At 43.2% G+C, this 27,963-nt stretch overlaps 1 protein-coding gene and 1 pseudogene across 1 annotated transcript in view; one reads left to right on the top strand and one right to left on the bottom strand.

Moving 5' to 3' along the window:
* Mettl24 (methyltransferase like 24) overlaps positions 1–27,963 on the top strand; it is a 109,438-nt gene that overhangs the window by 77,366 nt on the left and 4,109 nt on the right. The window lies entirely within an intron of this gene.
* LOC127205290 (peptidyl-prolyl cis-trans isomerase D-like) lies at positions 253–27,190 on the bottom strand (annotated as a pseudogene).

Below are 27,963 nucleotides of genomic sequence, written 5' to 3'. Positions count from 1 at the left end.
TTTTGAATATGAGGAAGACAGTGGGAATTCTGGGGTAAGAAAAAGACACTTTATTGTTCTCCTGAGGGAGCTGGACATTTTATTTTTTATTTTTTGTGTTTCATAACACTTTATTGAGAAGGAATCTGTGTTAGCACTTCTATGTAAACAATGATGACAAAGAATCGAGGGAAACACATCAAGGACCAGACAGTAACTTATGTTATCCTTTATATAACCAACGTACAATAGTTAAGCAGAGTTGAATCCTTATTAAGCAAACATTTTTGCATACACTGCCTTCTCTTTGTCTTTCTGTGCCTTTTTCGTCTGTTTGACTTCAAGCCTTTCTGCCTGGATAGCTTTATCTCCTGGGGCTATCTCCTGCTCCCGGGGCTATCTCAAGATCAGCCAGTGCTTGATCATATTCTTTTAGTTCTTGCCATCCTTGCAGTATGGTGCTGGGCATTTGACGGGTCCATTTCAAGAGCATCCAAACGACTGTCAGTTGCCCCTGCCAACCTGACGCCTTCAGTTCACAAGCACCAATACTCAGCACACCGCACAAGGCCACAGGCTGCAGTCTGGATGTCTCTGCTTTCTCAATAACAGCCTTTGAACTATCCATGTTCCTTAAAACCCTTGCATTCTGAGACTTGAAAAAATATTGCCAGTGGTTTTTTTTTTTTTTTTTTTTTTTTTTTTTTTTTTTTTATCTTCAGCTATTAATAAAGTTTTGTCTACATCTCTTAAGTCTATTTCTGCATCCTCGGGGAAATCCCCATCTTTCAATTCTCCACATTCTGCAATAACACACTTTGGCAGGTTTTGCACCATTCGCTTCTACGTTTTCAAGCGTCCTTGCCACACCTAGTCCTTCAATTACTTGGCCAAATACTACACATTTCCCATCCAAATGAGGAGTTGGAACTGTTGTGATAAAGAACTGAGAACCACTTGTATCAGGACCTGCATCTTCAAACTTTTCACTGTAAATACTTTCTCCACTTGTTCCATTCTGATTTGAGCAGTCTCTACCCTGGATCATAAGTTTCTTAACAATTCTGTGGAAAAAAGCATCCTTTAAAATGGAAAAGTTTCCCAGTTGTGGATCTAGTGGTTTCCCTCTTGTACACAATGCACAATTTTTTTCTGGGGGTTTGGAAATAATATCTGCAAACAATTCTAAAACAATTCGGCCAACTTGGTGGCCACTGATGTTCACATCAAAGAAGACCTGCAGGTTCTTGGGGGTGGAGGGCCTGGCTGCCTGCGGGGAATGGATACAGTGTCTTCACTGCAGACACTGGGAAGTGGGATGTGGTGACCTCACGTGCGAGAGGGTCTCCGGGTTGGACATTTTCAATACCTGTGTTTCATGCACTTTCCTTGCGTTCATATTAAATATTTATCTACAATGTAATCTTTGATGGTTACGTGCATTCTTGTGAGTAACTGCACCATAATGTATGGGGTTGCTTCTCAATTGATGTGGGTTTGGGCTACTTCAAGGCTTTGACTATCTTCCACCATACAGTAGTGGTCTGTATCACCAGATTCCTCTTAAGAGACTTTGCTTTTTTTTTTTTTTTTTTTTTTTTTTTTTTTTTAATTGAGACCTTCCGGTGGATATGACTGCTTATATCTTTGAATTCCCATGCAACCTCATTTGCATATCTTTTCTATGAGAGCCAGCTGGGGTTTCTTCCACCAACAAAGAGGAGCATTGGATGCCCATCTCACACCACTGGGGGTCTTACCCTACCCCTAGCTGTATGAATTATAACGTATATACATTAGACACTTGGGCATGGCAGATCGTGATTGTCACGGTTGCTTCCCTTTCCTCCCTTCGACACAGAGCCTCAGTGAATCCTTTCACAGAGGGAGTGAGCGCATTTCTAAAGTGGTGGTAAGGAAATTTGTCCAGCCGAGTGTCCTGTGATAGCCTTAGTTGTAGGTCATTACAAACTACACTTTGTAGAATCTCATGAAATACCAATTATCTTTAACAATTTGAGCTAAGGCAGTTTTACATATTCATATATAAAGTATGAGCATATATATCATAAAGTCATATAAGCAAGCTACAGAACTAAGCAATGTTGACTGCTTCTGGTTTCCTCACTAATAATTAGTTACCCCTTGTCATTTATATTTCCTCTATTGGCTCATGGTGGCAGACAATTAGCAGTCAGTGCGGAGGCAAGAAACACTGATGAGTTTTGTCATGTGGGAAATTACCTTGATGCAAATAGCCTCCACATACACTTCGAGGTACGTTATCCCGGAGGTTACGGATCACAAATTAAGATGCCCGAGTTACATGGTTTGTTGAATCAATTAAAAACACACAGTGGGAAGTGATGGGAGGGAGGGGGAGTGCGATCATATTCCAGCCATCAGCCTTCCTCTTCCTCGTTTCTTCTTCCTCCCCCCCCTCCCTCTCTACCTCCCTGGACTTTCTCCTTTCACTGAGCTCTCCTCTCCTCAGCCTTCCCTGCAGATGGTGGGGCAATAGGACCAGAATTAGGGCAGGGAGCAAGGAGACTCCATCGTACAGATGCAGGTAGAAGTGCTTGTTTGTCAGACCATGAACTCACTTGTTTAGTTTGTGATTGACGACTCTGTGAATGCTGACTGATTGACTCAAACACACTCCATACTCACTAACCATGTGAATGTTTACACAACACCCCATCTCTTTCTAGCGGTTAGCATGCAGACATTCTGTAGCCACCTGGGCAGAGTGAAGATGTTCTAGGGGGACACTTGACCATTCTCTTTGGCAATCAGACAGTTAAGACAGTGTGCCCCAAAGGAACTATACATTTCCCAGGAATTTCATGCCAGGAGAAGGAAAAGGCTGGGAGCCTGGTGCCAGCTAGAGTAGAGCCTGTCTCCCAGGAAGAGATTTATAACTCGTCAGACAATTTTGTGAGAGAGACTGGAGCTGAGACAAAGATGGGACCACACCTGAATTAGGACTATTTAGCTATGCATACATTAAAAAAAAAAAAAAAAAAAAACCAAACTTCTGTTTAAGCCTGAACCTCATACCAGAACCCTGAAGATGGATTTAAAGCATCATTGGGCCTTCTTCCTTTTCCCAACATGGCCATGTTGAATAAAGCTTACCTTTCTGCATTTCAGTTCTGTTATTTATTTAACTGGCTCAGTAAAAGCAGTGGTCCAGCCTGAGTGGTCAAGCTGCTGAAGCCCAGGCTCTAATCCTAATGACCGGCTCCTAAGTTACTTGTTAACTATATACAGTATAAGTTGTGAATTTCATATTTTCCATTTCCTGTCTTGTCTTCTATAGAACTAAATATTCTTAAATACAACAAATTGTCACTACCAGTTTAAAGCCTGATAAAAGTTGATAGAATTGTGCAGAGCAACCTCTTTTTCACCATTAACCACTTCTGTGTTCAAACAAACACCTCTCTACAGTCTTTGCAGGCTCCTGAGACAATCATCCACAGGTTGTCATGAAGAAAAGTGTGAACAGAGTGAGGTATCCCATAGTCCTGAACAGCCAACTTGAGTTTTGTTCTGGTATGACTGTGGTTTCACAGTCACACAAGACAAACCTGGCAATTGCCCAAATGAGGGCCTCCTTTGCAAACATTTTCTTTTCTTTTCTTTTTTTTTTTTAACATTTTATTTTCAAAACAAGAAAATCCCAAAAATTTGTGGGCAAATGGATGGAACTAGAAAGGATCATACTGAGTGAGTTAACCCAGAAACAGAATGACTCACATGGTATATACTTACTTATAATTGGACACTAGCCCAAAAAGCATGTCCCATTGAAAGTCTTCACTTATCAGGAGATTGGGATAGATGTGAGGACCTCCTATTGGGACTCTAAGTAAGAGGAATATAGGAGAATGGGGAAACAGAAGGATCCAGAGGGTCCTAGAAACCTACAAGAAGAACATCATGACAGGTGGATCTGGGCCCAGGGGCGTCTGCTCAAACTACTGCACCAACCACGGACAATACAGGCAGTAAACATCAAACCCCTGCTCAGATCTAGCCAATGGACAGGACATTCTCCACAGTTATGTGGAGAGCGGGGACTGACTCTGACTTGAACTCTGGCGCCCCATATTTGACCCCTTAGTGGGGAGGCCTGGTGGCATTCAGCGAAAGAATAAGCAGACTACCAAAATGAGACTTGATAGCCTATGACCATATAGTGGGGGAGGAGGTCCCCCTCAGTCGTAGACCTAGGGGAGGGGAATAGGGTGAAAGCGGGAGGGAGGGAGGAACGGGAGGATAGAAGTGATGGGATAACAATTGAGCTGTAATCTGAATAAACTAATAAAAAATTACATTGTGTGTGTCTCTGTCTCTCTGACTCTCTCTGTCTCTGTCTCTGTCTCTGTCTGTCTGTCTGTCTGTCTGTCTGTCTGTCTGTCTGTCTCTCTCTCTCTCTCTCTGTGTGTGTGTGTGTATGCATGTGTTTGTGGTTGAGTGCATGAATGCCATGGCCTGTGTAGAGGTCTATGTGGACCTCCTGTGGGAGTCTGCCCACTCTTCCCACCACATGGGTAGAACTCAGGCCACTAGGCTTGGTAGCAAGTGTGTTTACCCACTGAGCCATCTCACTGGCCCAGAAACTTTTAAAAAAATTGGCATTTTTAATGTCCCCCAGTACCTAGAACAGTATTCTATATGACAAGTAGGAATTTTCCTTTAACAGTTGTATTCTGATTAACCAAGATTTAAAGATGGTCTGCCAAGGATGTGTGTTTGAGGGACAAAGTCTTTGGTCCCAGACACAGTATAAGTGAGCTCTTAACATTTCACAGAAAATTAAATGCACCAGTCACTGTGACTCCCTCGTTTGTTCTGGGTCTTTCCTCAGCGTAGGTTTTAATACCTGCTGTTTTTAAGAGGACTGTAGAGAGATGAAACTTAGCACCTTCTTGCTTTTTTGCAAAGAGTGGTATGGTATAGAAAAGCCAAAAGCACAAGCAAGAAACTAAACCAAAAAGAATATTCTACCTGCCAAAGTGCTGGCTCCCAGGATGCCTGTACTCTTTTAGCACAAGGAAGCCAGAGATGAAAGACTTAGCATGCCCACAAAGTAATTACCTTGGCTTGAAAAACATCAAAGGACGTAGAAAGGATAGAGATTTGGCTAGCAGTGTTGTTCTTAAACAACCCGCACTTATACGCACACACATGCACATGTGAACACACACACACACTTAATGGCACTGACAGCATGTCTGGAAACACTCCCTCTGAGAGTCACCTGAACTTTTCTCTCATGGCTGGGCTTATCACAGGCAAGAGAATTTGTCATGTGAAGGAAGTCAAATTCTTTCTCTGGCTTCTTCCATATTCCGTTATCAGCAGCATTCTTTCTTGAGTGTTTGGAGAAAATTCAGAAATATAAGTTTAGCTCAGCTAGAATATTCTCCATTTGAGTTTTTGTTTTATGTGCTAAAAGCTTTTAATCAAGATAGAAGAATGCTAATTTATTTAGACAGCAAAATATATTAAAGGAGATTGAGTTTTCTTTGACATTTTCCCCCGACCGTTTCTTTAATATAATTTAAACTGCATATTTTGGAAAGCTTTTCCCATTTGGAGTGAATTTAACATCCACAGATATAATGTAGGATAGCAACTTCTTAGAAATTATTGGACAGCAAGCAATAAATGGATCCTGTTCCCTAGGCAACCGCATGGAAAGATGTAACATCCCCCCCCCCCCAAACTCTTAAAATGAAGTTGAAGGTTGCAACTATTTTGGGTTTCAGCTTCCTCTGAAAGTGGTTTTTATTTCTCGAAATTATTCTTTGATATAATGAACTCTGAGCCCCTCCCACTCTGCTTGGCGTTGCACTTGTGTGTGACAGCCTCTCCATGCCTTGCTCTCAGCGTGTTCGGCTGTTAGAGGGGTGGGCACCCTGGAAAGAAATGAGCTCGAATTGAGGATTGAAACCAATACAGAGACAGGGCAGCGCAGAAACATCTCCAAGCTTTTGTCATCTCACCAGGACAAGTGCCTGGGGTGGTCTGACCCGCTCGCTCTTTTGTGATTTCTCTCTTTTCAATTTTTAGCAAATATGGGATGATGCGCTAGCCTTTAGGTGGACACCATGCTAATGGAAAGGATGTTGGAACAACAGTTTCCCTCCCCGGTTCTCTCAGCAGACCTTTCTGTACGAGGGTCAAGCGCCATCTTGGGCGTGGAATCTTCTATGGAGAAATGTTGACCTTTCTTATGCACCAACTTGGTCTCAGCTTTTTTATTTTCCTTCCCCTGCTCTGTGTGTCTTTTGGTGATTTTATTTCAGAATTTACCAGGCAATTGTCCAGATCATGGATCCCTTAAGGAAGGCACCCTGGGGAATCCCTGTAGAGATCTGGTATCATCGAGTTTCAGAGATGTGAGGACTCCTTGGTGACACTCCTCTCCACCATGCTATCTGTGGCTGGTGTTATCTTGCAACTCAAAAGGTCCAAGTATTGTTTTTAAATTACATAAATTATCTATAGGCCTGGCTAGCAATCAATCAAGACACAGATACTTATTATGTTTTAAAATAGCCTTAGTTAACTTGGGGCAGGGCGGATATCAATCTTCTAAACTACTTCCCATAGTGGGGCCTCAGGCATGGGATCCCTGCCTCAATCCCATGCCGTCTGTTTCCAATAACTTCTATCAAGCTACCTCCCATCCATAATCCCAAATACTTGTTAATGTTCTTCATCTGGGTCGGATTCTCCACCCACACCAGCCATGTGCTTCTCCTCCATCTAACCCATGGTGGCCTTCCTCTCCTCTCCTCTCCTCAGGTCTCTCTCCTTTCTTCTTTCTCATGGCAGTCTTTTTTTCTTCCCAGAATTCCTCTCTCTCTCTCCTAGCTCCACCTATCTCCTGCCCTGCCCAGGTGGGATGGCTTTTTATTAAGCAAAAGGTGGGTCACACAGACAGCAAGCAGTAATTAGCATCAAAATACATCGGACCATCCCCCAACATCCAAGTGGCTTCTGGAAGGTCTCCCAATAAGAATCTTTTTCTGTATATCCCAGTGGTTAGAATTTACATTAATTAATAATATTTGAAAGGCACCGTATTTTGGAGGGCCGGGCTCATTCTTGCCCAACTATCAACTACTTACGTTATGGAGTCTAATTGCTTCCTCATGTGTCATATGGGATTTGGCTGAAGGCGAGGCAATTGACTAACACGGAAAAGGGGAAAGTCTCCTGTGTGGCTGTAGTATATGTTATAATGTATAAGCTCTCTGGCTATTCAGAGGGCACCTTCTGGTAAAGCGGTGGGTGCAAAGTCACGGGGGGGGGGGGAGATGAGAAAGGAACACAGGCAGAAGGTTGGCAGGAGAAATGGGCACCGGGCGCAGTTTGCAGCTTGGCTGTACTGTATTGCATTTGGCTATGAATGTAAGCACTTTAGAGTGTAGTGGTACCATTTCCCTGTGTGGGGCAGTGTAGGCTCTACACAGTGCACATCTTACTGACTGATGCCTCACATTCCTCAGTGCAGGTTCTTAGGAACATCTAACCTTGGACATTGTGACAGAGCATCATCTACCAACCTCACCCCCAAGAACTATGCAGTCGAACTACAAAAGAAAATAAAACCACACACACACACACACACACACACACACAGATCTGATCATGTTTTAAGTAAGTTTATGATTTTTTTTTAATTGGACCACATTCATGTCTATCCTGGGGTCCAGGTGGGATACAACTGAGAGAAGTTGGATTTGAGTTGTTGATTGAATTGATGGGATTATATTGAAAAACTACTTGGTATCTCAAAAATACTTTTTGAAGGTCTCTTTTGCATCAAGATCAAGAGTGGAGGATGAAAGGTCAGTGCCCTCAGAGACAGTACAGGCTATTAAGGACTGCACAAATATTATATATGGTACACAGTGCCTCTATATTGTCAGTGTGTTGGGGAGTCATGGGTGCGAAGGGGTTACAGGAGAGATTCTATGTTAGGTGACTCTTGGAGGAGTTTAATATTTATTTATCTGTTTACTTGGGTTTTATTTATTTCGTAGTGCTGAGGATTGAACACAAGGCCATGTGCATGGCAGACAAGCGCTCCACCACTGAGCTACATCTCCAGCTTCGGAAGTGGGGAGGGAATAGACACAAGGACATAGACATGACTGGGGGGGGGGGGCCAAGGGAATTCTGAGAGACATTGAAGACTCAGCATGCGCTGGGAATACAGAGGTCCTTCAGCTCACAGATCAGCACTAGAGAAGCCAGGATGTGGAACACGCAGGGCTGTCTCTTCAAAGGAGGAAGTGTGTAAGCTGTTTTCTGCCCAGAAGGCTGAGAATGGGGTGGTTAATAACCTCCATGACCTCTGCACTACCTGTAGGGCCAGGCCACACCTGGCTTCCTCAGGCTCCCACAGAGTCTTACTAACAGGACTAGACGTGATTCATAGCACAGTGACCTCTGCACTACCTGTAGGGCCAGGCCACACCTGCCTCCTCCTCCAAGGCCCTTACGAAACAGGACTGGAGTTAGTCAGTAGCCTGGGAACCTTTGCCTTGTCTGTATGCCTGAAACCACACCAGATCCCTCCTGCAGGACCCTTAAGATGACACATGCAGTCTATCTATTAGACCTCATCTTCATGGAAGAGGTGACGTGTACTTTGAAGAGAGTTTCGATGTAATTATGCCTTAAGCTTTGTTGTGCACATGGGACTGTGTTGCACTTGGAAATGTTTTTATTTTTTTCCAAATGGTACTGTACTTACATATGCCTAAAGAAATGTTAGCCGGTGTCAGACTAGAAGCTTGAACCAACACTGTCTGCGGTCAACCCCACTTCCTCCTTGCCTCATGTAGATTGACCCTATGCTGGGCTTGCGCTGCAGGCCGGGATGTGAGCTCTGGAGACTGAGTCAGTCCCCCCTGTAGCTGAAGGGAACTAGCAGAGACCTACAAGCAAGACTTCAATAATTGCTTTTAAATTACTCAAATTTCGGTGCCTGGAGGAAGGTGGACAATCTGAAGCTCAGATCTCCTGAGGAAGTAGGCAGAGCTCTCTAAGCAAACATTATGAAGATTGATTACAGTCAGCGTTAAGTGACCACAGTGACATCAGTCAAGACTGACATTTTAGCAATAGTTTTCCTATCTGTCAACAGACAGCAAAATTTAAAATGTGGACAGGTATGACGTTTCTTCCTTGGTTATATTTTTTTTTACAATCAACTTTCATGGTAACAAATCTGTTTCTGAGAAGGAGAAGAAGCAAATCCCACTGCAATAAAGTTGGGACATCAGAACAGCCAAAGCTCTCAATAATTCATTTTCAAAAGAGATATTCATTTCTAAAACACTAAAAAGTTCCTCTAGGGATTTATATGAACAGATATGAACTCTGTTGTGTTGTTTTGCTTTGTCTATGAAGAAAACAAAATATGTCACATTTCCCAGAACCAATGATGGCCATTTCTACGCTGTCAGCAAATTATCGTGCTCTGCCAATGATTCTGTTAATACAAACTGTAGGTAACCCCAAACAAATGTTTGATATTTACTATGAACTGTGCATGCACTTGCCCTACTTTCGAGTTTGAGTTTAGAAATCACTTCCCTGTTAACTGGAGTTATTGCTGCTTGTTTTTGTTTGTTTGTTTGTTTGTTTTAGTTCAAATGCATATCTGAGTAAAACATTCTGGTACATAAATTGAGAGCCCCAAACTAGTTCACACCCAGTCTTTGGGAAACAACAAATTGAAAGGGGATGCTATTAACTAGAGATGTTAGAAGCTGTATTCGGCACAAACTCTGTAGACCACCATCTAATGAGTGAAGTTAAGTCCTCAAATTTTGCAACTCCACTTCAGAAGAAGGCACTGTTTTCCCTTCCTCATGTTTGACATGATGAATGAACCACACCCATCTTCTCAAGGGCATAGAGTGCTGGCCTGAGGGTCACAGAAACCATGAGCTTAGAGGACTTAAAGCTACTGCTGTGCTAACCAAGGACAATACAAGTAGTAAACGTTGAACCCCTACTCAGATCCAGCCAATGGACAGGACATTCTCCACAGCTGAGTGGAGAGTAGGGACTGACTCGGACGTGAACTCTGGTGCCCCATATTTGACCACTTCCCCACAGTGGGGAGGCCTGGTGGCACTCAGAGAAAGGATAAGCAGGCTACCAGGATGAGACTTGATAGCCTATAACCAAATAGTGGGGGAGGAGGTCCCCCTCGGTCATAGACCTAAGGGAGGGGAATAGGGTGAAAGTGGGAGGGAAGGAGAAATGGGAAGATACAAGGGATGGGATAACAATTGAGATGCAATTTGAATAAATTAATTAAATAAAAAATAAAATAAAAAAGCATCTGGAAGCAAGGGAACCTGTTATACTGTCATTTAATTAATAAAAGTAGAATTCTCAGTAAAAAAAAAAAAAAAAAAGTTAACTGCTGTGAAGTCTTATAAATGACATGGCTCCCCAGGAATGTCAAATGTATAACTTAGATAGAGAGGCAACACGTCTCATCCTATTCAACATGATTCAGATTTACAGTTGGTGCCTAAAACATGCCCACTCTGGAATGTACATCGTATCTAGAAAAGGCATTCCCGGGGACAGGTCAGCAACAGTTTCCGGAGCTCCATGAGTGGTGCCTGCGCACTGGGGAAGCTGTTTCCACCTCCAGGCACCAGCAAGTCTTCTAATGAAGAGGATAAGCAAGAGGGCAGAGAACCTCGGGGCTTCCGTCCCAGAAGCTACAGAACGACCGCTACCGACATCCAACAGGCTGCTGCTGCACTTGGCTGACAACCCACAGGGTTCCTGAGTACCTCCAGGCTCTGGTCTGGGCCAACACACACACACTTCAAAAAATATTATACGTATTGGTCTCTTTGATTGTGTTGGAAAAGTGTATTTTTGGATCCTTTTCAAAGTATAGCCGTTTATCAAAATGTCCATGTCAGACGAAACAGTCAAAATATCTTTGCACTTTGGAAGCCAGCCCACAAGTTTCCTTGCTGCACAATTGGGGCAGGAGAAGTGATTTAGAGTAGAGAGGAGAAATCGCAGCCTGAAGTCCTGTTGAACATTCCCCCCCCCCCCCCAAACACACACACACTCTCTCTCTCTCTCTCTCTCTCTCTCTCTCTCTCTCTCTCTCTCTCTCTCTCTCTCTCCTTCATATCCCCCTCCTCCGCCACCTCATAGCAAATGGATGAGACTGTTTGCGTTATGTGATTGCCACGATGAGTCCTCTGCTCCTCCAGTGTGCGGCCTCCCTCACTTGCTTCTGGATTTGCAGGAAAGACTATATCCACTGTTCTGCACCTGGATGTGGTGAAACCTTCAAAAGAAAATGTCTCTCTAATGTCTGGTTAGCATGAGACTGCAGCTGCAACCATGCTGTTGTGAGGGCCCTCGGGGATATAGTGTGACTATATCTTCACTACGATAGGACCGAAATCGTCATCATCATCATCATCACCACCGTTATCATCACCACCATCACATCATCATCATCATCACCATCATCATCATTACCACCATTATCATCACCACCATTATCATCACCACCATTATCATCACCACCATCACATCATCATCATCATCACCATCATCATCATCACCACCATTATCATCACCACCATTATCATCACCACCATTATCATCACCACCATTATCATCACCACCATTATCATCACCACCATCACATCATCATCATCACCACCATCATCATCATCATCACCATTATCATCACCACCATTATCATCACCACCATTATCATCACCACCATCATCATCACCACCATTATCATCACCACCATTATCATCACCACCATCACATCATCATCATCATCACCATCATCATCATCATCACCATTATCATCACCACCATTATCATCACCACCATTATCATCACCACCATTATCATCACCACCATCACATCATCATCATCATCACCATCATCATCATCCCAGAACACATTACTGAATTCCACTCTCGAGAAGTGCAGGCTGGATGCACACCTCCCCCCACCCCCTGCCCAGAGTGTTCAAGTTAAGATGCTGAAATGATCTTTGCCTGACTATAAGGGAGTTGTTTATGAATATTAAACAGATGGCCTTTCAAAATAAAACAACCACAAAGCCCACAAGAAACAGCTCTCAGAAATATTCACACTAAGCGATGTTGATTATTTTACAGATTAGATGAAATCCCGCAAGAAATACATCAACGCTCTGTGAGGAAAGCAGACGTTTCTTTGGGGGGAGCTGGGGCCAGAATAGATGCTAACATATCTGACCTGTGGAGGACGGGGAATGAGGGGAGGGAGGGGAGGAAGGGGAGGGAAGGGAGAGAGGGAAGGAGAAAAAGGGCTTGTCTGGAGACAGGGCGATTGAGTGAGTTTTTCTTCTCTTCCATTTGTCCTTTCGTATTCTACTAATTGTTAATAAACACCATGTCTTATTTTTTAAAAAATAGAAACAAACACACAGCTTCCAAAATTGCTACCCCTTTCTGGGTATGGAGAGGCCTGAGTGGAGCTGCGGTGTCACATAGCTTTTTGCTATGTTGAGTCTGAAGTAATTTTTTTTGACAGTTTAATTCCTAAAATAATGATGGCTGTAGACTTGGCTCCTTCCAAATTAGATCCAGACCTGAATTTAGGCCTTGAAAACAGTAGTAGAACCCCCCTTTTTTCTGATCTGGAAGCAGGTAAATTACTTGGGGAAAACTTTCTGTAGCAGGAGCAGGCACGCTGTGATCCTTAGTTCAGCTTCCATGGAGGAAAATGGTGGCTTTTTTTCTTATTAAATAATCAAATACACTTATGTGGAGCTTTATAAAACATGAAATGGCAAAAAATAAAAAAAGTTCTATCCCCGAATTATGCCATTTGGTGATAGGGAAACCTTTATAATAATATGAATAACTACAGTTTTGTTTTGTTTTGTTTTTAAGCACAAGAACAGGGAGGCCAGGGGACACCAACCAGTTCCTACTTAAAAAATTAGGTACAGTGTATGTTCTAAAGCGTGTGCCCTGTCAAAAGCCCGGATGGATTGCTGTCCCTCTCCACCTTGCTCCCCACTCCCTGCCATCCAGTCGGCAGCAAGTGCGTGTGCAAAGTTCATCAAGGCTTACCAATGGACAGACCACACTTGCGTTTCTCCCATCTGTTGTTTGTGCAAAGGAAACCGGAAGTCGGAAAACCTCAACAATGCCCCGCTCTGTGCTCATTTCCCTTTACTGTCCCAAATCTGTAAGGACATGAGATAAGAATGCTTTGGAGTCAGAGTCACTGTGGCCCTGACTCTACCAAGCAGTGCTTGTGTGTACTTGCTTGGTTGTTTATCCTCTCTGAATCCTGGTGTTCTTTGGAGACTGCTTGGAATTGGCCTTGATTTCACATCTCACAATCTTGGACCTTTCTAGGCCTCAGTTTCCTCATGGGGGCATAGAAATAACCAACGCTTGTTTGAGGAATGAGTCACTCCATATGAGGTGCTCAGTTGTATGGCAAATGGCTTGAGCTTAATTGCTATTAATTCTGTAATTGCCAACATAAAAAGACACACATGCACCCTGGGGATAGAAAAGTGTGTAAACACTAGCCAGTGAGAAGCGGTGAATGGGAATTTCTGTAAGTCCTCCTCTAAACACTTTTACTGAGGTAAAAATTTTCAATCAGGTCCGTATCTGAGAAGCTAACATTGTCTGTGTAAAGATGGGCTTGTGATAACCAGGTGAATGAAAATATATATGTGTGTGTCCTTATTATAGCTGCTATGCAAATGTAACAGAAAATCCAAAATCTGGTACTTGCCTTTCTCTTACATATTTTGGCGGTGGGGGGAGGGGGGTTGGCCTTCAGCCATGCATCTAGTCATTTCTCTTCTCTTGGGCTGAAATTGGTGTACATGTCTTGATGATGAGCAGGGTGCTCTTACCACAAAACTGATGAAATCTGAGTATCAGAGCCTCCCAATTGTTGGGGTCCCGGGCTCTATGAAAGGACTCATACCTAATTCTACACTAGATACAGTTATAATTTTGCCATTTTATTTTGCCTGTTTGTTTTATATTTAGGGAGTTTTGGTTATATGGGTTGGTTGGTTTGGGGGTGGGAGGGTAGGACTTCATGTAGCCCAGACTAGCTTCCAACCTGCTATGGAACCTAGGCTGGCCGTGACTTCCTGCTGCTTTGGCTCCACCCTCCTTGGTACTGGGTTTACTAGATGTGAGCCACTGTGAGAGGGTGAGTGGTGAGCTGCCATGAGATGGTGAGGGATGAGCCGCTGTGAAAGGGTGAGTGGTAAGTGTATCCTTTTTTTAAGTATATCCTTCTTGTTTTGCTCGTTTGTTTTCGAGGATATCGAGGTCCCTCTGCTTTTCAAATAGCTGGAATTGAAAGTATGTGTCATTGTGCCAGCCTCACTTTGATGTCTTTTGTTAGGGTGCCTAAAACTAAGTAAGCTTCAAACTCCTCAGAATATCAAGTTATGTTATAATAATTGTTCAACTTATAAGCAAAAAAATTTTTTGGATTGGAAAGTCTTGACATTTCTAATTCACAATTATTTATTTGTGTTTGTATATGTGTTTGTCTGGAGAGGTGCATGTGTGTGGGAGCCAGAATACAACTTCGGGTGCCATTCATCCTCTTTTTCAAGACAGGGTCTGTCCCTGGCTTAGGACTCATGAAGTAAGGCAATCAGGCTGGCCAACAAGTCCCAGGGATTCCCCGTCTCTGCCTCCCCAGCACTGGGATTACAAGCACACACCACCATGCCTAGCTTTTGTTTGTTTGTTAGTTTCACATGGCTTCTGGGAATGAAACTCAGGTCCGCGTGCTTGCATGGCAAGCACTTTCCCAGTTCAGCTATGTCCCCAGGCCTTAGGGTGACCGATACTATGGGAGCATTATGAGACTCAAGGTATTATTTTCCTGTTTCACTTGAGGGACTGAAAAAAAAAAGATTTGTTTTTAAAACAAACAAACAAAATCTGTGCTTTCATTAAAGACGTAGGCACAGGGTTGGCAAGGTGGCTTAACAGAGGAAAGGTGCTTGCCACCAACCCTGACTACCTGGGTTCAATTCCGGGACCAATATGGTGGAAGAAAAGAATCTACTCCCACCAGTCATCCTCACAAACTAAAATAAATAAAAATTAATTAAACATATTCAGACATGTAGAATCCACTGGTGATATATGATTAATCAGTACTTGGTTTTTTAAAGATGGCATAAAATTACAACGTATTGAATGAGAGAGGGAGTAAGTTAAACATAATGCCTCAAATTTAGTATTTTCATACTAAAAGAACTGGCTGGGTGTGGTTTTGACATTGAGTTTTGCTGTGTGTTGTTTTTAATTATCTATAAGGCTATCATTAGGCCTATAATTATTATTATTACGGCAGTATTTTCTAACCTACTAGCAATCAATCAAGACACAGACACCTGTATTATTTTAAAATAGCCTTAGTTCACCTGGGGCAGAGCAGATATTAATCCTCTAAACTACTTCCCATAGTGGGGCAGGTATCCCATACCTGCCCCAATCCCATGCCATCTGCTTCTAATAATTTCTATCAAGCTACCTCCCATCCATAATCCCAAATACTTGCTAATGTTCTTCATCTGGGCCGAATTCTCCATCCACGCCTACTGTGTGCTTCTCCTGCATCTAACCCATGGCGGCCATCTTCTTCTCTCTTCTCCTGGGGTCTCTCTTCTTCCCAAGATTCCCCCTGTCTCGGAGCCTGGGAACCTTAGCCACACCTATCTCAGTTGCCCTGCCCAGGTGAATGGCCTTTTATTGGTCAAAAGGTGAGTCACAGAGACAGCAAGCAGTAATTAGCATCAAAACACATCACCAGACCATCTCCAACAGCTATGCAGTGTAAATTCTAGACGAAGGGAGGAGGGTGCATGGTGTGGTGGTCAAAGGAACTGTGGCAGGGGATTTGGTTCTGGAACAAAAGGAAGAGAGGAGAGAAGGAAATGTCTGGGAAACCTGGAAGAAAAGTGGAGATTCCAGAATTAGAAAGTTATTCGTTGAGATGGAAATGGACCGAGGATCCATATGTCTTTTAGTGGCCTTTTACCAATAATCTGCTTCAGTCCACTAGGCCCCAGCTCCTGATAGCCCACGCAGTGTGGACTCACCATTGGGTTGTAATCTATTGATGAAGTCAATACCTTCACGATTCATCGTATCTTAGCACTCCCATTAGTTGGAGACCAATAATGAGCTTCCAAGGCTTCCAATAAGGAGCCCTTTGGGAGAACATTTTCTATCCAAACTGGAATAGATAGGGACCTATAACTTTTAATAGGTATACCTTATTAGCCTGTTGCACAGCCACCCACCACTTCCCCATGATGTTTTCAGCTGTGAAAAGCTTAAAATATGAACCCCGCTTTGAGTAAGTAGTCAAGAATAGTAATATATTATTCATATATGTAAGATTAGGTTGAGTTGTATTTGGAAACCAAACCAAACCAAACAACAACAATAACAATAACAACAACTCCAGTGGCTTAAGTGACAGAAAAAGTTCTTCCTCTTACCTGAAAGGAGTCTGTCCTGGGTGGTTCAAGTTTCATATGGAGATACATTGTATCTAGCTTTCCCCTCTTTCATCCCTAAAATATAATCCTGCTTCTCTTGGTCCAGAAATGTTGAAGGTCCAGCCATGACAACCTCACACCAAGCAGAGACCGGGAAGACACAGTATGTTAGGAGACTCGCTGGAAATCTCATGGGGCAGGGTTATCTTGTTGGGTAGATTTTTGTTACCTTATTGCACAACTATGGAGAAATGAGAAAAGAGAGCCTTTCCCAGGGTGTAGACACTCACATAAATACAAAGTAGAAATAAATGTTAACATATTTAGATGTGCTGAGAGACTGCTCAGCAGTTAAGAGAACAAGCTGCTCCTGCAGAGGACCTAAGTTAGAGTCATCTGTAAATCGGGCGTTTGTTACTGAGAAAGACAAATATGGATGTGTGGGCAAGCAAGGGATAGCTACCTTTGAAATAGCATACATACATACATACTTACATACATACATACATACATATATATATATATATATATATATATATATCCCATTTTGTAAATGTGTTTCTCAGAGAATTTTATGAGATTTTGCATCTTATTAATATAAAAACCTGTATTGATCAGAAATAGATTTAGAAAACACCAGATTGTGCTTTTGGTACAAAGAAATTCTTGGCAGAGGGGGGATTCTGGGAGGAGAAAGAAAATATGCATCCCACTAAAATACGATTGTCTTTAAGGTGACCACTTGTCTAGACCTTCATGCCTCTTGCCCTCCCTCCCTCCCTCCTTCCCTCCTTTTCTCCCTTCCTCCCTCCTTCTCTTTCTGTCTCTCCTCTCAGAGCCATGTTTGAGATATAGGCTTTGTTTATCACTGAATAAGTACTATGTGATCTAAAATGTGTCATTTGTGCCTTATCTTTTAAATGAGGCAGTTGGGCCAGGTGTTCTCAAAGCCTGGACTAGCAGGCTCTAATCTGTAACACAAACTACACAGGGAGCATCAGCCATTCGGTTGCCTGTCCATCATCCACCTACCCATAAGAGCCCTGTCTATGCAGCCACTCATTCATGGAGCCAATTCAGACATCTCTCAGATGCTGCGGAACACCTTCCAGTTCCCTGGGAAAAGGCTGCAGGCTGGGGACTCAAACCCAAGCCATCTGCTCCTCTGAAGCTTACAGCCCAGCTCAGGACTTTTCTCTCTTGTCAGATGAAAACAATGTAACTGTCTTCAGTGGCACCTGCCAGTGTGCCGCATGTAGATGTCTCTTGGCTATTGTGTTTAAAATGCACTCAGAGGAAGGATAGCAGGCTACCAAGAAGAGATTTGATACCCTATGAGCACATACAGGGGGAGGAAGTCCCCCTCAGTCACAGTCATAGGAAAGGGGAGTAGGGGGAAAATGGGAGGGAGGGAGGAATAGGAGGATACAAGGGATGGGATAACAATTGAGATGTAATATTAATAACTTAATAAAAAATATTTTTAAAGACCTCTGTATAATTCCCAGAGCAAATATTGCTTCTGAGCCATCATCCTATAAATGTGGGTGTTCTTTACCACAGAAAGCACATTTTGATGATGCTTTAAGTCAGACACTCATTTAAAAAGTAATTTTTAATTTTTAACTGTGTGTGTATGGGTGTGACTCTGGGTCTGTGAATGTATGAGCACAGATACACGTGGGGTCCAGAAGAGGGAGTCAGCTCACCTGGAGTTACATGTGGTTGTGAGCTGCTCAGTGTGGGTGCTGGGAACCAAACTCAGGCCCTATGTAAGGAGCAGTGTGTGTCCCCAACCACCGAGGAAACCGCCCATCCTCTGAAAACTCAGACACTCCTAATGATTTTTAGACTGTAGATTTTAGGAAGAGCTAGTAAAAATAGCAGGTTCTGCCACTGGTGAAGCTGACCGCCCTCCAGATGCTCACAGGCACACCTTGTGAGGTTTCGTGTGCATTTTTGGTTTAGCCTCAAAATGGCCGTATGGTATGGACTCTGCTGTTTTTCTCTGAGTCACCAAGAATCTAACCTGTACCAGACCTTTGATTCGACAGTCTGTCCCAGATCCAAGGTCCCCACTGTTTTAAAAAAGAAGTTTGTGTATGCCAATGTGCTTTTGTACACACTTTCATCAAATAGAGCTCTCACTGGAAGGCTGTGAGTTTAGGAGACTTTGACCTGGTGGCATCATAACTTATAAAGCAGTTGTTTGTAAAAAACAAACAAACAAACAAACAAAAAACCCACAAGTCTTCCAAGGCCATGTATCACTTATGTGCTCCTGGTGGGCAGAAGGGGGGAAGTTAGCTCAAGCTGAAGGTGAGAGTCTCAGACATACAAGCACGGATAGCTCAGCTGGCGTTATCACCAAAGACTCTCCCTGTGTGGTCCTTGGACCTGCAGCATCGCCATCAGCTGGGCTCCGGTTAGGAATACAAATACCCAGCTCACACCACATCTGCCACACCAGAAACTTTGCTGAAGGCCCGCAGATGACCGGGATGCACTCAGTGCTCCGTGAAGCATCGTCAGGAAACCTCTGTGTGGAAACGGAGCGTGTCTAACACGGTAGCCACTTGCCAAGTGTGGTTAGAGAGCACTTGAGGTACGGAGGAGGAGGAACTGCTGTGTGCTTGGCGCATATGGAGAATGGCTTACTTTACAGAGCGGCACAGATGAGCAGCGTCCTCAAATCCTTTTTCCCTCCTACTGAGCCCAAGCAGCGCTTTTCAGCTATGTGTTTCATATACACGGCTGTCTGCAGGCGTGTGTACACACTCACTTCTGTCCTGCATCTAACTCACCCACAGCTAATCCCTTTCTTATTTTCATTCAAAGGGCAACATTTCTCAGGCTTCAAAACGGCCTTTTTAAAAAATGAGCTCAGTAACTCAGTGTGTTTATTTGGTCTCCCTCGCTGTTAGTGCTAGGTGTTCTTGCACTCTTGCACTTGGGCCATGTTTGGTGTCCACGGGCTCCATGCAGATCCACCACCCGAAGAACATCTTCCTGGAGAGTCTTTTAAATGGGTGCCCGCTTGGTAATTTGTTTGTTTACATCCTACTCATTTGAGCCCATCTTGCATTCCTTGGTAAAGCATCTGGCTAGAAATGCGCGCTTGTAAACGTTTAACCTTGTTCCCATCTAAGTTTTAGGGACGTCGCTCTATAGATGAGTGTTTTAAGTTTCTCCTCGTTTCAGGAACACTCTCCCTGAACCTGCCGTTTGCTGTATTGGCTTGGTTGGCTGATGGGCGAGGCCCCAGGATCTTGCCTCTATCCCTCGGTGCTTTCAGGTGAACGTGACCACACGTGGCTTGTGTGTGTGTGTGTGTGTGTGTGTGTGTGTGTGTGTGTGTGTGTGTGTGTGTGTGTGTGTGTTCTGGCATCTGACTCAGGCCTCCATGTGAAAAAGTGTGTTTAGCCCCTGGCCATCTCCCAAGACCTTTGACTTTGTTTTTTCGACATGTCCCTGGATGCAACCACAAGCAATTGTGCTGGTTGGTCCCTTACTATTGTAGGTCACCAGTGTGCTTGCTCTACTTCTCGGCCTCTCACAGGCTCAGCCATCACTTGTCACTTGCTGCTAACCTGGGCAGCTGGGGCCACTCTTTGCATCTCCTCACTAAGGCAGCAGGTTCTTGGCCAGGAGCCTCAGGTTGGATTCTTCAGTCAAGCTGGATTAGCTGGGAAAACATCCTTTGTAAATGTTGTCCTCGCTTCCTTTTAAACTCACAGAGTGCCGCTCCCTGCAGAGGTCATTTCTGAGAGCTGGCTACCACATTAAAACATCCTCCTTTATTATTATTAGTTCAGAATTGGTCTCCGATTAGTTTAGCGAGACCCTTTGTGCTTCTGATTATGTGAAGGGCAAATCTTGTCTCGCTTTCCCTAGTGGTAGGAGGAATTTTGCAAAGTTACATTTCTGCCAGCTGACAGTGTTAATTGAACTTGATTTAGGGTGTTTAATGCTCTGGAAGCGACTTTTAATCCTCTTGCTCATGTGAAAAAAAATAGTTTGTCCTTTTCTTTCTTTCTTTCTTTCTTTCTTTCTTTCTTTCTTTCTTTCTTTCTTTCTTTCTTTCTTTTTCTTCAACAGTAAGATCCTTTTCTACTGTGTTTAGCATCTGCTTTCTAGGTGTAAATCTGTCTTCCTGTAAGTGGACTTGATACATTGAAGCTTGTTTACTTTATCATTAAATAGCAACTTTCCTTAATTAGATTAAAAAGAAGGAAGAACTGACACTTGTAAATTCTAGTTGAATATTGATCCTCCTGGCTGTAGGTACTAGCAGAGAATTCATACACCTTGCTTTCTTGGGATGGTAAATAATTGATGATAATTCAATTTTTAAAAATATCCACAACCAGGCCAATGACTCAGATGACAGTTAAAATATGAGATTACAAAACTTGGCTTACATACTCCTTTCCGTGAGAGTTTTCAAGACGAAGAGTGTCAGTAAATATCTCACCATGTATGATCTAAGCCTCAAGTCCAGACAGCTGCTAATGAGGAAAGAACTGTGTTTGCTGGTAAAATGCTGCCCGAGTGGGATGGCCCTTGTCTCGGCTGGGTGGTTGGTAAGTTGGTGGTTAATATTGACAGTTTATTGATGTGACTTAGGCAGCTTCAACTCTGAACCTCAGATTTTGATCAATGAGTAATCTTTATTATTGATGGAAGTAGTCAACTTTAAATTGCATGAACATTTTCCACGTGGAAAAAAGAAGTTAAAATTAGTAACCCCTTAAACTTTATTATAGAGCAATGTATATCAGAAGCATCTTTGTTCAAATGGTTCAAATCATAAGTTATAAATAGATGACTCATCAAATATTTACAATTGACCTACTTTGTTCTTTCTTCAAAAGACATTCAAATTTCTGAGTCACCCAGTGACATAAGTTAGAATACCACAGGGCAGAGTTGAAGGCATAAGCCAATGATACAGCATGTGCAGAGTGCTTGAGCATGCGCAGAGTGCTTGAGCATGCGCAGAGTGCTTGAGCATGCGCAGAGTGCTTGAGTTCTTTGGTACTACATTTGAGGAAAACGAGTGTCACATGGCTTCAAGATAAGAAAACGAGCCACGTGTTGACTGGTGACAGTGACAGGCCTCTACGGTCCAGCCTGCTTGCTTTGAGTCTTAGCACAATCTGGCTGGCCTCCAGTGTCACACGTGCAGAACCAGCAGGGGCGACAGAATAATCCTCTGCTTCTGGAAATCCGTGACAAGAGAATCATAGAACATGTTCAAAGTCTTAGTGCAAGTTTATTGGTTGCATTCATTTGTAATATTAACAGATTTGGAAGAAACTTAGCTATCTGTCTGAAGGGTACCTGGTTAAAGACGTGAAACCGTTGTATGAAGCTAAAACCTAAAAGAGGTGTGAGTGGGAGCTTTTAAACTTAAAAATGAACAGGAATGTTCTTTTTCAAATGGTTTTCTTCCCCCCTATAGATTCAAAATGTTAGATAAGAAATGGGAGATGACTCTCGGTGAGGGGACCTGAAGGTTCACCTATTGCTTTCTACCATAACCCCCATCCCTGCTGTCAGAATCTTAGAGTCTCAGACACTTAGCCGGAGAGCACAATTTAGGTAAAAATTCACTTGTGCGGAAATCCATTCATGGTCTGTCACATTACGATACACATTTGAGGCTGGAGGGGGATCTCAGTATACAGTACTCCCCTAATGCACGAGCGCTGCGCGCAGTCCCCACGCAGCAGAAGACAACGAGACTAGTAACTCTAGTCTTATTTTTTAAAAATATCCCAGCCCTCAGGAGGCAGAGGCAGGCGGATCTCTCTGAGTTCAAGGCCAGCCTGGTCTACAAAACAAGTCCAGGACAGCCAGGGCTACACAGAAAAGCCTTGTCTCAAACACATACACACACACACACACACACACACACACACACACACACACACACACACACACACACACACATGCACTCACGCACATGCATGTACACACGCACAGACACACACACAGAGTCTTAGTCATGCTCACACATGTACTCTTTAGTGCATGTGTGTTGATAGGTATTCAGGAGAAAATTTAAGCTCTTGACTATAAGTTTTAGAAATCTTTTTCTTTTTTTTTTAGAAATCATTTTGTTTTGCTTATTTGAGTTTAAACGTTTTTAAAAAATGATTATACCTTATTATTTAATAATCTTGTGAAATGCATATTATTATTTCTATAAGTTAATTTGAAATGTATAGAACTCGAGGGTGCTAACAGCCATCAAGTATCAACAAGATGTTCATTAAGTAGCGTTTGGGTTCTGTTCTAGTTATTGATGGCGGCATCAATGAAACAGCTTGAAGAATTTAGCAGTTGTTCATCATTCATGTGTGTCATGTTTGGGACTGGCTCTGCTTGATAGTCCTGGCTCGGGGTCTCATGTGGCAGAAGGCAGGCAGGCGTCTGCCTCTCTTTATTTGAGGCAGGTCTCTCTGGTAGGGCCAGCTTAAACTTTCTCAGAACATGGCAACCTCAAGGGCAGCCAACACCTTGTACTGGGGCCAGCTTCTAAGAATAGCAGTAGAACTGAAAGTGGAAACAGCATTCATTACCTTCTGTGGCCCTGGCAGGGGCTATGGCAAGACAGATGAGCCCATCCAGTCTTAAGCTCAGCAGGATTCAAGGGTGCCAGCGGTGCGGCTCAGTAGAAATGAGATGGGAGTCTCTTACTCAAAACGAATTAAGGCTTTCAAGAAAATAACGGCAGAACACAAAGCAAGCTTAGGACCCGTCTCTGTGTGTAGCTCATGCGATGCCACAGGCTGCTCACCATAGAGAGCAACCTGATGTTATCTCTTGATGAAGGGGATGTCAAGACCACATTCTGGGGAACTGCATGGAGTTGAAACTAATATCTCCCACAGCCTTTACGACTCACCTTCAATTGATTTAATGGCTCAGCTATGCACTGGCTAGAGTCAGAGAGAGCCACTAACAATGGAGGAGAAGCGGTTACTGAAACAGAAACAAGCGTATATTTTACATATTAGTGAAGGATGGTTACTTCTAGATAAAGCATTGCAAAAAACAAATAGTTTTATATATTAGGGCTAAAATTGTGTCTTTTCCTAATTTTATAGATGGAAGCCCTAAATCCCCAGTGTATTTGAATACAAACCTTTAAGGAGGTAAGACCTAGATGAGGTCTTAATGGGGAAAGGAGTTACTTTTGTATGACTGGGTTCTTTATAAGAAGAGCTGCTAGAGTCCACTCAGAGGAAAAGCAGGGTTGTAGGAAAGCTCCCTGAAAGCCAACTACAGGAGAAACTGGCCCTGCTCACACTGTTATCCCAAGCCTTTGGGGGACAAGCTTCTGCTGTTAAAGCCACCTAGCCAGTGGGGTTTTCGCAGAAGCCCTGGCACACTTCTGTGACATGCAAGGTGTATGTCTTAGGGTTATCTTTGCTGAGATGAAGCAACCTACGAATGGAATGAAGAGATCATTCGGCTTACACTTCCGTGTCATTGCTCATCGCTGAAGAAGTTGGGACAGGAAGTCAAACGGGGCAGGGACCACAAGGCAGGAGCTGATGCAGAGGCCATGGAGGAGTGTTGCTTTCTGGCTGGTTCTCCACGGCTTGCTCAAACTGCTTTCTTATAGAACCCAGGACCATCAGCCCAGGGATGACACCACCCACAATAGGCTGAGCCCTCCCCCATCAAGCATTAATGAATAAAATGCCCTAGAGTCTTGCTTACGGCCAGATGTTATGGAGGCAGTTTCTCAAGGTTCCCTATTCTCAGATAGCTTTTTGCTCGTGTCAAGTTGACATAAAACTATTCACCACTAATGAGTCATTTGCTTTCGATGGATATTTATGAACTATCACATAATTTATGTATCGGACACAATAAATCTGTAAGATCAGAGACCAGAATATTCCTGACCATGACAGGACTCCTGTTGGCTATGACAAACAACACAACAACTTGCTTGGGTTTTAATTTGTAAAAGTAAATAAATAAAAATTTTCTTAAAGTGCTAATATTTAACCTACTTAAAACCTACTAAATGTTTTTATGCTGACGAACTCTTCATGTTTAATGACCTTTCTCCTATGTCACAATTTAGGACATGAAAACTGGCCCAAGTCTACACTTACTGGTTGCGTGCTCCATGGTTCCTACTCCTGATAGTGCAGTCAGGAGAAACACTCCTGAAGGTCACCTCTAACTACGGGAGCTCTTGACAAGCTGGGAAAGGATTGTTTTGATGAATTGGAATGAGCATGTTTGTAGCCTCCGAACTGCAAAGAATCCTGTGCTGCTGGCTAAAATTATGCCTAAAGTATTCAAGTCAAGCCAGTGTGGCTTCTACTTGTCGTCCCAACACATAGAGTTAATGTCACTTCTAACTTCACGCAATGGAAGTGTGCCTCTGAATGTTTATTGAAATTTTACTAAATCAGACTTGTGTCCTTCATGGAAATATAATGAAGCCTTATCAAAACAGAAATGTCATATCTACTCAAGTAGTGCTCATGACTTGGTGCCTAGTGGCCAGACAATGGTAGCCTGTGGTAGAACATCTCTGAGTGGTCATGAAAGCGTCTGATGGCATCAGCACATTCTCCAACATTTACATGTATTAATACACTTAGATATGATCGTTGTTGCTTATTTTATCTGATTTCCCTTCACCAGCTTCATCACTATGTGTGCCCAAAGCCTACTGCTGGCACTTACTAACTGGTGTTTGGACTGATGGATTATTTATGTTTAATATTATTTCCTGTGTGTCACAATCTTAGGACAATTTAATTTTTTCTAAAAGATAATCTTCATTGAGATAATGGGCACCACTGTCCCAATTCTAACTCAGCGCACACGGCTACAATCCCTAGTGTTCCCACCCCTGTTCTCTACTACATTTTGTGAAGAGACTAAAGAAGCCCCAGAGAAGACCACCAATTAGCACATTGTTTCATTGGCTTTCATTTTCCAAGAGGCAGATCTGCTCTATTCTACAAATCACTCATGGTTGCAGCAGCCACTAAAATATATTTGTGTGGTGGTGTTTATCAAGTAAATGGTAGTTTAAAGACAACATTTTATTCCTTCAAGTACGTTGTCCTTAAATCAGTGACCATTTGTTACACAATACTGACACTTGGCCCACATTAAAAGGACCACCACCAGTGGATGCTTTTATTTTTTTCTTGTTGAAGAGATCTATAGCATTGGCAGTTAATGCTACAGCTTGTCAAATAGCCCTTTCAGCATTTTACTTGTGAAATACAAAACAAAAATTAACCAGTTAACAAAGGAAAACATGCTTTAGTTGCCCTTCTTAGTTTTCTTTCTTTTACATTGAAATAGGGTCTTGCTAATGTTATATAGGCTATTTATTCTAGCCTGGCCTCAAACTTTCTCTCTTAATGCCTGAGCCTCTGGAGTGCTGGGAAGAGAGGAGGTGCAGGGTGGAGGGGGGAGGGGGAAGATAGTCATGTGTCATTATGTTTATCCTCAATATTTAAAAAAATTAGTTATCCTAATCCATAAGCTACTCTGTGTTCTCCGTCAACTTCCATGAAAAGCTATCTTTATAAGGAAATGCCATGCATAATTAATATTCCTTCCTTAATAATAATAATTGTTCTTGTTTGTTTGTCTGTGGCTGTGATAAAATACTGACCAGGAGACGTTTTGGGGAGGAGAGGGATCATTTGGGTTACAGGTTCTGGGCCATCATGGAAGGAGGCCAAGAACGGAAGTAGAGGCCATGGAGGCACACTGCTCACTGTCTTGCTCCCAGGCTCATCTCGGCTACATTTCTGGGCTGTGTAGGGGATGGTCCTGCCCACAGTGGAATAGGTAGCTCACATCAGTAACAATCAAGAAAATGTCCCAACAGACATGCAACAGTCCTTCTTTCCGGGTGTGTCAGACTGAACACCAGGATCAGCCATCATGGCATTCTAATGAACGAAGGCTTTCCTGTTCATTTTTCCTGAGTATTGCTCATGTCGACCAAACATCCATTTCTATGACTAACATAAAGTGCAATCGGTTTTAATCACCGGGGCCAACCATCTGCGAAGATGGCTATGAACAAGGCTTTCTACCCTGTCTGTGCTTGCCCCTCGTCCCTCAGTGGCTAGGCTCTACTGCCTTTTCTACCATCTGAGTTGGCTGTGTGATTTATTTTGACCGATTGGATGCAGTGAACATTTGACATCCAGACTAGGTTTTTACTTGAGAGGCGTAGCTCCCATTACTGCCCTCTTCAAAGCCAGCCAGCAGGAGCAAAATCGCCCATCCTCCTTGGAGGCCTGTTAAAGAAGAGTCTTAGACGGAGGCCTCTAGATGAAAGGATGCTGTGATGGAAGGACAGGTAGGGAGATATGTGAGGGAGTGGGAAAGTGCCCCCAAACAGGTTGTACTTCCTTGCGTGGTAGAAAGAACCAAGGCATGAGATGCGGGTGTGTTTCCATGATGATTTTGATTGGCTTTTGAGTTTTTTGTTTTGTTTTGGTTTGGTTTGGTTTGGTTTTTTTGACTTGCCTGGCTTGGGTACTTAGCACAGTTGCAGCTGCCAGTGTTGGCTGATGTAGTGACTGGCAGAGTGATGGTCATCATTGCCTTGGAGAGCTGCTACCTTTGGCTCTCTTTCACAGGACCGGCTGTCTAAAGAGTGGCTCCTGAGTGCATGCTGTCTTGCAAAGGCCCCATTGCAATGGCTGCCTTGAGCAATGTCATGCGCCAAGCCCTGATTCTCTGGCTCCTCAGAAAGTGGCCTAAAATGGAGTCATAAGAGAGTAGTACACTTGGCTCTAATCCCAAGTCGCCAAGGCCTCTGTGAAAGGGAAAAATTTGGACAACAGACCCAGAGGCACACAGAGAATACCATGAGAAGGTGAAAGCAGAGATCAGGCAATAGAGAAGCTAAGATGGAACACAATTGTCAAGGCCAGGGAGGAAGGAACAGTTTCTCCTTTAGGGAGAAACATGTACTTTCAAATGCTGTAATGCATGAGATGAGGACCTTCGGGCTTTAAGGCACTTGGTCTGATGCTCTTTGCTACAGCAGCCTGGAAAGCTCCCTCACTGGCACAGCTCTCTCCTTCTCCTTTCCACCCTCCTGCAGATCTGGGTGGACTGGTACTCTGGATGGGGATGCTGCCAGAAGGTATCACATCCTAATCCAGTTAAAATTAAAATGCTCACTGCTTCAGAAAGTTGTGTGAGAGGCAGTTTCTTGCATATTGGTAGCTTAAGGAAAAGATACCTCTGAAATTACTCCAGATTGTCTCTTCTACCATCTTTGAGACCCTCCTACCAAAATCATGTCTTCACTATTCTAGAGTTTATTTGACGTTATCACTTACTTGTTTGTCTCAAAAAAGCAC

Source organism: Acomys russatus, chromosome 21 (assembly GCF_903995435.1).
Source record: "Acomys russatus chromosome 21, mAcoRus1.1, whole genome shotgun sequence".
Lineage (NCBI taxonomy): Eukaryota > Metazoa > Chordata > Mammalia > Rodentia > Muridae > Acomys > Acomys russatus.
The sequence above is the reverse complement of the archived record's forward strand: the minus strand, read 5'-3'. Positions and strand labels throughout refer to the sequence as shown.